The 12,053-nt window shown below is 47.4% G+C and overlaps 1 protein-coding gene across 2 annotated transcripts in view; it reads left to right on the top strand.

Annotated features, from left to right (window-relative positions):
• Positions 1 to 557: 557 nt before the first annotated feature.
• Positions 558 to 12,053, top strand: part of LOC146682316 (glutamate receptor ionotropic, kainate 5-like) — a 262,649-nt gene continuing 251,153 nt past the window's right edge. For both annotated transcript variants that reach the window (XM_085446431.1, XM_085446430.1), the window contains exon 1: positions 558 to 1,078. The gene's annotated coding sequence lies outside the window, so the exon portion shown is untranslated. The remainder of the gene's footprint in view (positions 1,079 to 12,053) is intronic.

The following is a 12,053-nucleotide window of genomic DNA, read 5'->3' as shown; positions in this document are numbered from 1 at the left end:
AAATGACCTCGTGCACCTATGTTCAAAACACCAGCTTCAGTTACAGCATCAACATGCCAACCATCAGCACAAGCATCAGGTAAATACTGAGACCTGGCTGAGACTCATCAAGTGTTGACTGCGGCCTTACAATACAGAGGAGTCGCCCCCTGCTGTCCACGAGAACGACCACAGGTTTACGATGCTTCTGGCTTCATTTTCAGACCCAGAGGCTCTGAGTCTGTGAATCTTTCATATGAAGTGCATGAACTCATCTGAGGTTCAGCAGAAGTTGCTGGCCGTGAATTAACTGGCTAAAACGCATCGTTGTAGCGCAGTGGCTCTATTTTATTCAGGCACAAACACACTCTGAGACAGAGAAAAGGGTGTGATGCGGTCGGGTACCTGTGCAGCTGCTATCAGTGAGTCAAACTCCAACCCTCAGCTCTCAGAGTGGAAAAGTCAGAGAGGGAGCTGAAGGAGGGATGGAGACACATTCAGCAGCAGAGGGGAGAGGGAGGTAGGAGGGGAGAGGGAGGTAGGAGGGGGCTGGAGTCAGAGAGAGAAAGGGGGGAGAGCTGAGTGCAGTCCAGCCTCTGCGCTGTGAAGCGGCAGCCAGTTAGTCCGACAGTGAAGGACGCGGAGCCGCCAGAGCCTTCCCCGCAGCACACCGGAGCATAATTAACTGGAATAAAGACGCAGAAGAAGAAGAGCCGCGTTCCTGCTGTGTTACTGGATAAACAGGCACACAGCTGCAGGAGGCACAGCTGAGGAAGCAAGAGGAGGTGTTGGAGGTCCGTGTGTGCGTTTGTCACCTCACACGCTGAGCCTGAGGAGAGCTGACGGTGTCACTGCGACAGGGAGCTGAGTGTGTGTGTGTGAGGCTGAAGTGAAGCTTCGCTCGCTGGTCACGAGGAGTTGCTGCTGTTGTGTCTGTTGCTCCTTTTTCCTCTTCCTGAGACGTCTGTGCTGCACGCGCGGGCGAGCGACTGCCGCCGTGCGTCGTCCCCTCGCTTGCTCTCTCCGTCTTTTCCTCCCTCCTTCGTCTCCACCTTCAGCCGGCTTCTTTGCCGTAACTGTGCCGGGGAGAGACAGCCGGGTAAGTGTGTGTGTGCAGGGGTACGGGGTGTGTTGCTCTTTTCCTTCAGCCCGCTGCTTTTTCTGCATTTTCTCGCTGCCGTCTCTTTCACTCCACCTCATTTGGACTTCTTCTTACTGCCATCATCTCCATCCATCACCACTTTTGCCCCTCCGTCACCTCCATCCATCACTTTTGAACGACCCATCCATCAGACGTTTGCACCCCTCATTTTTATTCTCTCACACTTTCCTCGCTTTCCTTTCCCATCTTCTCATTCCTCCTTTCCTGCAGCGATCGCTCATTTACACCATCGGGTAAAACACACACACACACACACACACACACACACACACACACACACATCCACGTTCTGTAACCTGGAAGTCATCACAGTCCGGCGCCTGAAGCTGAGAGGCAGAGGGCCTGACATAAAATCGACAGTGTGGGGTTGAACCCCAATAATCCCTCCATCTTTCTCTTCATCCATCACTCCCCGGCCTCCTCACACTCTCCACCAACTCCACACCTCCCCCATCTCTCTCTCTCTCACACACACACACACACAGGTGCACATTAATATGTATAAATATATACGAGTGAGCTGAATATGCATTCATGCACACAGCATCAGGCTGTTTGCATCAGCCGGTGAATAACAGTCAAGTTCCAAGTTAGCCTGCTGTTAGAAACTGAACATCAGCGTGTAGCTGAGCTTACACACACACACACACACGAGCATGAAGGAACCAGTAAGGAAATTGTTTCATTCGAGTGATAAATTATTCATCTGATGAAAAGTACTCTCATCCTAAAACGTCCCATGTGGTCCAATTTGCAGCTGAAATGTTTATTAATTGTTTGGTGGAGCCTGATTGTGAGCAAATCTTTCATCAGCTCGTGTTTGCCTTCATCATCGCTGCTCGGTTAATTGCTGAGCGCCAGTGAAAGAGCCGATCAGAGACTGACGGCCGACCGCTGAGTCGAACCTGCTGATGTCGTCGGTGTAAACGCAGTACTGATCGTAAATGCAAAGCTTTCAGGTTTTGTGCAGGTCGTTAAAGTCCTCGAGCATCTTCAGACTTCAGTTTGGCAGGATAACTGTGACTCGGAGTCCACTTCAGCTGCTCCACTGTCAGTCACGTCCTCGCAGGACAAACCTCCGTCCTGTGGTAAGTGGCGGTCACATGGGCAAAGATCAGCGTTCACCCTCAGAGTGAAGAGCTTTTCAAACTTGGATCCATAAATGTCGGGACGACGGTGGAGTTTTTGGAGTTTAACCTTTGGATGGTGCCACCGCGGATTTTAAATCAAGCAGTCACGGCGCAGCTGACGTCAGCTTTGATTCAGCAAGGTGACCTCCGCCCCCACGCCGACTGCTCAGGGTGTGAGGGGCGGTCCTAAGATGAAGCCCACCTGCTGGGACTAATTGCACAACATTATTTTTGTTTTATTTGGATTTAGTGTTTTGGATAAAAATGGTCTGCAGCCACTGACTGGATGAAGAACTCGTGGACATCAGCAGATGCTGGGTTTCCTCTTTGAGATGCTCTGCAGACTTTTACTGCAGCGCCTTCAGCTTCAGTAACTGAAACATCTCAACAGCTTGAGATGGACTTTTCCTCACAGCACATGAAGTCCAGCTGTCAGGATTTCCACAGACTCCTGAGCAGCACAGCAGACATGGACACAGAGGTAAAGGCTTCATTAAACCATGTTTGCAGAAAAGATGGCTCTGTAGAAATCCCAGGGTGAGGAGGAAGATGGAGAAATGAGTGGCAGGTGGGGTCCAGCAAAGCCCGCTGACAGACAGGTGGAGAGTAAACTCTCTGCAGAGGAGATTAGCAGATTAGCTGCATAAACGTGCCATCTGAGGAATCCAGCAGGAACCAGACGGATGTCATAACCCACAGGTCCAACCCAAATAAACCCAGGTGGAGGCAGGAAGGGAAATATAACGATATAACAACTCCATCCGTTCATCAGCCATATGTGAGTAGTTAGCTTGTTGCTAACTGAAGCTAATGCAGAAACTGGCTTCAGTTTTTCTTTAACAGGCAACAGAACAAAGTGCAAACATTAAAACATGCTCCAAATACAAAATGTTGCATTGCTCGAACTGAAGCAGCCACTTATTCTCATTCCATGGGTGGCCGAGGTAGCCAATTAGAGGGTTGGTGGTCTGAGCCAGCGTGCATGCTAAAGTGTCTTCAAGCAATACGCTGGAACCTGAGTGTGAATGTGATCCCATACATCAGTGAAAATACTCGCACGGATGCTGTGAATGGCAGGTTGACACATGTTGTAGAAAAGCTCTGTAAGAACCATTTAGTGAAAACTGCAAAGAACTAGCAGTTCTCTTTAGGATAATGTCCTCCAAGGGTCACTGTCTCATTTTTGACCTCAGTTCATGTCCCATCTGGAAGCTTTGCATTCCTACTTAGGCTGTCTTCATGTCCACTTGCTGTTTCCTTTGACATTTCCGTGCAGTCTGCTTCAGTTTAGGTGCTCAGTAAGGATTAGGCATGCTGTGGAAATGCTCCTGCAGGTAACCTCACCTAACTGCAAGTATTTGATGAACCCAGAAGAAAGGCTCTAACCCTAACTGGGGTCAGAGTCACCGCTGCCTGACAGCTCTGTTTGCTTCTGCTGCAACCCAAGCATGCACGCTGCAGTTTGCACTGTTTGATGTAAAAGCATCAGCGTTACTGGGGACGTGCAAAAAGCCTTGAAGACACTGTGTGTAGAATAACGTTAAATAAATAAATGGTTAACTGCACGTTGTTTTCATGAAGCAAAGCCTTTAATCACACGCACACATGTGCTGAGATTGGTTTGCTTAGGAGAAGAGCTCGTTACTGCTACGCAGCGGGATCACTGACGCTCTAGGATGTCTTTCCAAATGTTGTATCTCAGTTTGAAAGAATATTAAATACTGAAGATGAGACATAAGAACCAGAGTGGTGTCAGATGGAGTCGAGCATGTAGCCTTATTTAGCCACGTGCTGCCCTTTGTGTGTTGTTAACAAGCTAAGCATATACAGTAGCTGGAGAGTGGATTAAGCTGCAGGAGTGCTTTTGTAATCCACTGTAATGGCTTTAAATTCATGGAGACTACAGCTGCAGAGGAGCAAACTTCAAAGGCAAAAAGATCGTCCTAATTGGTTTAGATAAGCTGGATGAAACGTGGCTGTAATCGCTGCTGTTTACCAGAACAAACGATCGTCAGTACCACTGAAAAGACCTCTGGAAGATCCCCTTTTTCTTCTTCACACGCACGACTCGATCCAGCTCTGTGCCAGCGTGTGCCGTGTGAGCGCCGGGACGGCCCTCCCTCAGGGATGTTCCTGATTAGGTGCTCTTAATTGCTGCCGGCGGCACTCTTCAGCGAACAGCCTCTCCGGCAGCGCGTCGCCACTAAACCGCGCTGCGGATGGGGATAATTCACTGTTTGGACAGCGGGCGCTTACACTCGCTTACTTCAAGAAGGCCACCAGAGCTGAGGCCGCTGAGCCGAGCAGCTCCTCAAATAAACTCGCTCACGTTTGGTATTTCGTCACCGCCCAACGGTAAAACCACGAGTGGAGGTGATTTGCAGTTCCTGTCGCTCGGCCCTGATCTGCGACAGCGTCAACCGACCTACACGTGACGCCGCTTCCGTGTCAGGTGCAGCGCAGCGTGTGAGCGATGAGACGGAGCGTGTCATTACAAGAATGTGAGCAATCAGACGTGAGCGCGTCGAGTGGAACGGCGAGCGTCTCGAGGTTTAATGTATGCGCGCCGGGTGCGTCAACCTGCTGTTGTCACTTTGGGTGACGGCGCAGGGTGATGGAGTTTGTTCCGCACGAGCGTCAGCAGCGACTGGAGCTGCAGGTGTGTGTGTGCGCTCAGTTTCAGCTTTTACATGACATTATGCAGCCCTGTGTGTGTCTGTTCTTATTCATGGCGGTGTTCAGTGAAAGCGTGCAGGCAATGCACAGAGGAATATATTCAGTCTGTTTCATGGTGCTCCAGTGGGAGCTGTAGCAGCCCACACACACACACACCTGTGACAGGACGCCTCTGAGATAATCGATTATTCTCGTTCACGTTCTCCTCAATCAGGGTCATGACTCCCATGATCAGCTGTTCAGGGTCACTGAGCTCATTCACCGGAAACGCTGGTAAAATGGCGGCTTCCTGTCATTCGAGCTCGGGCAGCTTGCAGCTCGATGGAGCTTCAAGCAGCTTTGACAACATGAGAGAAACTCTGACAACATTCGTCACATTTACTTTGTAATAGTAACCGGGTGTACTGTTGTTCAGCTTTAACTGAACCGCTTGCTGCCTCTGTGCGCTCGGCCATGATGCTGTATTATGACAGATTCTCCAGGTCTGTGAACACGGGCCGCTTCACCAGCACTGACACCGACAGAGCACCGCAACAACCAAATGTCCTCGGCGAGGAACGTGAGTCCAAGGATGCGGAGCGATCACGCAGACGAACGGTGACTGAAGACTGGCGCCTAAACTCAGCGGTCCGGTGCTGAGCCGGTGAGTGCTGACGTACAGGCACGCAGCTGAGCAGCTCGGAGCCAGGACGAGTTATGATGCAGAGTAAAAGGCTGTGGCTATTTCCTGAAAGCTATATGCAATAATTAGGCCTTTCAACAAAAACACATTTCATTTTTCTGTCAGGAACATTAACTGTGGAAAAGCAGCTCTGTCCCCGACTCTGCAAGCAAAGCCATTACTTGTTAAGGCGCCCCACTCAGCGACGCACACCATGGGTCAGATGACTGCGTGGCGCAAGTTCAGGCTTTGCTGGAGCTGCGGGTGGTGCTGCGGGTGGTGCTAGCAGACCGAGCAGTGGATGGATATCAGCTGAACACAGTGAGGTGAAAGTATTTGAAGTGAATATTTGGTGTGAGCAGCTTCATCCTCGGCTCTGAACTCGGAGCAGCTCTCCGTCGTCTCTGTGAGGACCTTCAGACTGTGGATCCAGCTCTCCATCAGACCTGGTCCTCTGATCTTCAGACCAGTTCTTGTGTCATTTTCACGCCAACAAGCCTTTGTTTGAACTCCTGACAGCAGCCATCGTTTCCAGCATAATTTGGTTAACGATAATTGATCAAAAGAATAAAATTAAAGCAGTTACAGCCAGGCAGGTATTCACACCTGGGATACTCCGACAGCTCATTTCATTTCTGTTGGATTAAGATGTTCTGATGACCTGCGACACAAAGACATAAAGAGACAGCGAAAGGTAAAATGAGAAGGAGTCTGAGCGGCAGAGGGACGCGATCACGTGTCCTTGAGGGGAAGGAAGCGGGAAAAGAAGGTGATGCACCCCTCGACAAATTTAAGAGCGTGATGAGTAGGGGTGGGGGAAAAAATCGATACTGTGTAGCATCGTGATATTTTGTTTGCTAATAATGTATCGATGCAGCGACAGCAGAAATCGATATTTTGTTACAAAAAAGGTTTTTGTGCTCTGACTTCAGAGCATGTTGATCCTTTTTCTGAGCAAGAGTCCTGACACTGTCCAAATGTGTTTAACTTTATTTTGGCAGCAATAAACACGACAGTTTACTTATTTTAATTTAAGACATGTTTTATTTTAATTATGTTTAAAACCTTTTTCATTTATTGTAAAATTATATTTTGTTTTAATTTACTTTCAAATTCTTCAGATGCTGAAGGGGCTGCATAGTTTTCATATTGCATAGTTCAGAATAGCTGTAATTGTACCAGATGGTTGCATTCAGTTAAGTTGGACTAGACTGTAATACAAACCGTTCAGTTCGTCAACAATAAAACTGAGATGAGAGAAAGACTGAGTGTGAGACTTTGATATTAGATAAAATGAATATTGATAAAGTTTAACTTTATGTACAGAATCTGAATATTGCAAAATATTTTAAAAAATTGCAATAATATCGTATCGTGCGTTAAGTATTGTGATAATATCATATCGTGGGATGTATGGTGATTCCCACCTCTAGTGCTGAGTGACGCCCAGACGGCGTCAGGACCTCAGCCCCGTGTCACCTCTCTCTGCGTGACTTTCACTTTATGAACCTACACTGTGCCAGCAGCCGTACATCACCCTTCAACCTTCAGCCCGTCCTCTGCTCGCCTCATTCATCACGTCTTACACGCCAAGTGACATCAGCTAGAAGCTTAATCGCCGCCGTTTGAAAAGCCATTCGCTCAACAAATATGGGTGCTGTCAGCGAGCGAGAACGAGCCGTCACAGTTTATGCCGGGCGGGGTGGCGGAGATGTCAGGCCCCGCACTTTTATAATGTAATTAAAGCATGCGTGGGCATCCTTTTTACAAAGCCAATGTGCCAGAGACGTGATGTGTGGCGCACAGCGAGATGAAATGCTGGGTTTTAATTGGAGGCTGTCTCACTTCAGTCAAAGCGGCTGGATGAAGGGAAAGAACAGAAGGAGGGTTTATGTACAAGAAATTCATTATAAAAGCACAGCTGGCACCATCCTGATGTTGCACAGCGACGAGACGTGAGCGGCCCAGGAAATGAAAAACTTAGATGTTGAAGATTAAACAAGTGGCGATGGAAAAAATGAAACTACATTTTTCACTTTAGCGCCCGATGCTCACAGGTCTGTCAGAATGAGTCCGGAGGTTAGAGGTAGTTCACATCTCTGTGATGATATCTGCATCATATTTGCACCTTCGTTTCGTCACGTCCTGTTCACTTAGATGAAGAAAACACTGTCTGCTCTGCTGGCTGCAAACATTACAGCACATATGCTGCAGGCATACAGTACATATGTGGGAGGATCGAGCTGTCGTCTAAGCCGTTTGTCACCTGCACCGACACTCTTATTGACTCTAATAGAACAATAACTTACTAAATGAACATCATCGTTTCAAACAAAGCTTTTGATCTTACAGTATGAAACACCTTGACGTGACTGCTGTGGTTTGACGGTATATAAATAAAATTACATTGAAAACGTGAACAACTAAAGACATAATCAAAGCAGCTTGGAAAGAAAAGCGTCTGGACTTCTCCAAGTTTCTTGAAGACGTTTCATCTGAGAAGCTTCTTCAGGTCTAAAACCAAATGGTGGAGAGATTTAAGCCCTGTGGGAGTGTCCCTAAGAGGGACGTTGACCCCTGATGATCCTCTAATCACATGAGTCGAAGCGTGAAAGCGGGTGTGGGTCACAATCAGCCAGGGCTTCAGGTGAGCTCATTGTGAAACCTGGCCCCACCTTATCATGTGATTTCCTGAGGTCAGATGGCCCAGGATGTGAGTGGGCGTTAAGGCGTCTGGGAACTCGATTATAGATGGCAAACAGTTGGTGTCTTAAGCCCCGCCCTCTGTTCAAAGATGGTCGTTCACAGCAGACATAGATGTTTCTTTCAAACCATGTCTTCTCTGTCCACTGGTATCCTCAAAGAGTGACCTTCGACCTTTAGATCCAGCTAGGCAGCCGAGTCTTGAAGACTCTCCTGAGCTTCTCTAATAAAGCTGCTGCATCAGGGATGACAGTATTGTTCTGTTTGTCCTCCTGATCCTCTCTCGTTGTTGCCTGCTCTTCTTTTCTGTGCCTCTCTGCTGATTTGATGAAAGCCCAGTTGGGATAACCACGTTTTAAGAGCTTCCTTTACATGTGTTTCTTTTCTTTCCCTTGAGGTTTAGAGGGAACATTTTCTGCCCGGTGCTGCAGGGTCCTGATTACTTTGTGTTGTGTTGCACATAGTGGTGGGAGTCCAAACACCTGGGACTCTCCATCGTTTGGTTTTAGAACTGAAGAAGCTTCTTGGATTCGATTCAGTTTTATTTATACACCAAATCACAACTACAGTCGCCTCAAGGCGCTTTATACTGTAAGATAGACCCTACAATAATACAGAGAAAAACCCAACAATCATATGAGCCCCTATGAGCAGCACTTTGGTGACAGTGGGAAGGAAAAACTCCCTTTTAACAGGAAGAAACCTTCGGCAGAACCAGGCTCAGGGAGGGGCGGGGCCATCTGCTGTGATTGGTTGGGGTGAGAGAAGGAAGACAGGATGAAGACATGCTGTGGAAGAGAGACAGAGATTAATAACAGATATGATTCAATGCAGAGAGGTCTGTTAATACATCTCCTCTCATCGGAGAAGCTTCTCTGATGAGAGGAGAAACATCTTCAAGACATTGAGAAAATCCCCCTAATTTATTAGTCAGACATCTTTTGTGTGCGCGCGTGCGTTTGTGTGCGCGCGTGTGTGTGTGTGCGTGTGTGTGGCGTACGTGTGTGTGCGCGCGTGCGTGTGTGCGCGTGCGCGTGCGTGTGTGTGTGCGCGTGTGTGCGTTTGTGTGCGTGTGCGTGCATGTGCGTTTGTGTGCGTGCGTTTGCGTGCGTGCGTTTGTGTGCGCGCGTGTGTGTGTGCGTGCATGTGCGTTTGTGTGCGTGCGTTTGCGTGCGTGCGTTTGTGTGCGTGCGTGTGTGCGCGCGTGCGTGTGTGTGTGTGTGTGTGTGTGTACGTGCGTGCGTGTGTGTGTGTGTGTGTGTGTGTGCGTGCGTGTACGTGCGTGCGTTTGTGTGCGCGTGTGAGCTTTACCATTACTGACCATCTCGTTTTTCCATCTTTTATATACAGTCTGTGTGCTAGTGGACACTGTGGGTAAATATTGTGTGAAGATGCATTTTCTGATTGTCTGTAGTAACACAAACTCATATCAGGGAGAGATGAAGTATATCACTCTGTGAATGTGCTTTTTGTTGCTGTGTTCATGATTCACTGCCTCTTGGACAATTCAGTCAATACCTACAAGTGCCTAACAAGGACGACGTGGAGGACTCGTGCACAGCTGTTTGGATTGTAGCATGAAGCATGCGCTTTGTCACAACGAGATGAGAGTAAAACTACAGTCCTCACGACGTGTGAGAGATCGTGAAGTAATGTCAGCCGGTCGGGAGGACGTCTGTCTCACGCTCACATGACGAATGACAGAAAGGCTGCGGGCTGTAAATGTGCCACCACCGTAACGTATCACAGAAACGTCTTCCTCTTTGTTCGAGCGAGTAACAAACACGTCTCTTTCAGAGGTTCCTTCATCTGCTCTTTACTGAGTGAAGCCGTGAATAAACAGACACACAGCAGGTTGATCTGAGTGACGGGAAATGAAAGATGAACATCTGATGACAGCTTTGAAGAATATTCATGAAATGTAAATATATTTACGCACATCCGGTTCACACCTCATGTGAACAGCGTGGACACTTGACGTACGACTCGAGCTTCAGATTAAAGACTCGGGTTTGGCTTGGGTGCCTGTGCTCTGTGATTGGTTACACGGTCTGCACTCATTAAAAACATACACGGATACAGAGTGCCGTTTCAGTTGCAGCCATAAAAGCTTCAAAAGAGTCTTTAAAGTTGTAGGTTACATGAACAAAGCTGGACCATAAAGTCATTCCTGAATACAATATTTGTAACTGCAGGGTTGCTTTCTGCTCGGTTCACCTCTGAAATTGAATTTTCTGCACACGCTGTATGTCACAACACTCCCACGTGTGCTCGAACTACAATAACATTGAGACCAGACTTCTGTAAGAAGCTGACAAGAATAATGGTGTGAAAAGCAAATTCTTTCCGTCAGTGCTGCGGTCCTAATTACACGTGATGATTTAACCAAGCTGAGGTTCAGAGCAGAGAGGCAGCCACCCCGAGAAGATGGCCCACACTGTTCTTCTGCTTCTCCAAACTCCAGCCTGCTCAGTGTTTCTAACTCACAGTGTGGGGGTTCAGTGAGTCACCAGATGATTCCTTTTATGAGGTGCTCTTCTGCAGAGCCTCTCCTCCTGCAGGTAAACTCCAGCTCCACCATCTCGCTCTGCTCTGAAGCCTCAGAGAGCTCAGCACACGTGCTCATGAGGCAGGTTTCCCCCAGCAGCTGCAGCTGGTGCCACTGCAGTGCACTGACCACAGGAGAAGGTCTTACTTGCAGATACAGCCAGGTACCATCAAGGACCATCACAGCATGAATGAGCAACCAGCAGTGAGTGAGCTGGAAGTGCTGAGTTTGCTGGCTAGCAGCAAACTGAACTTTCAAAATAAGAGCAGTGAGGGCTGCCCCCCCCCGGCATTCCCACATAGCAGATAAAACAAATGAAACGGAGATAAGGTCGGCTGGTGTTTTAGGAGGTCCCAGCTTTAACCCAGCCCGTCCTAAGTCTGTCCTGAACCATTTGATGAATATGACCTGAGGTTAACATTACATGCTCGCAGTAATGCAAACTGTTATAAACCAAGAGCTCCTTTTGATTCACGTTACGTAAGAGCGGGACGTCAGACTTCCCCGACTGCTGACCTTGGGCTGCAGGGAGCTGCTGGTTCCATATATTACATCACATAAAACTCATCCAGCAGCTTTTTCAGACTCCACAGACATTTTGCAGACTAAGGAATTATTTCAGTTTTGCACGATTTATACTCTGCACCGAGTCGTGCTGATGAGGAATTTCATTTGTCAGAGGAAACAGGTGCTGAATGTCACCCAGACTCCCAGCGCACCGTGTTGGGAGGAGTTTCAAATTCAAATTCAAATTCAAATTTTATTTGTCACGTACACAGTCATACACAGTACGATATGTAGTGAAATGCTTGGACAACTGCTCGTGACCTAAAGAGAACAAAAAAGGAAAAGGCTATGAATAAGATAGGAAATAAATATGAAAAATTAAAAAGGGTAAATTTAACTAGGAAGGAATAAAATATAAATTAAGGTTAAAAATGAAATAACTGTACAACACAAATTAGAATGAAGGGTAAATTTAACTGGGAAGAATAAGATAAAGATAAATATATAAATTAAAGTTGAAAATAAAATAACTGTACAACAAAATACACAATATAGAACTATATAAGAATGTATGAAGAAATCTAATTATAAATAAATATATACACAATAACAGCAGCTGTACAAGTATTAACTGGAAATGAAGAATATAGTGACCAGTGTTGTGCAAAACCAAAGTCCAGAAAGTCC

This window comes from Copadichromis virginalis, linkage group LG22 (genome assembly GCF_057382275.1).
Source record: "Copadichromis virginalis isolate Kocher_CV1m ecotype Utaka linkage group LG22, C_Virginalis_male_GT1.1, whole genome shotgun sequence".
Classification (NCBI taxonomy): Eukaryota; Metazoa; Chordata; class Actinopteri; order Cichliformes; family Cichlidae; genus Copadichromis; species Copadichromis virginalis.
The sequence above is the reverse complement of the archived record's forward strand: the minus strand, read 5'-3'. Positions and strand labels throughout refer to the sequence as shown.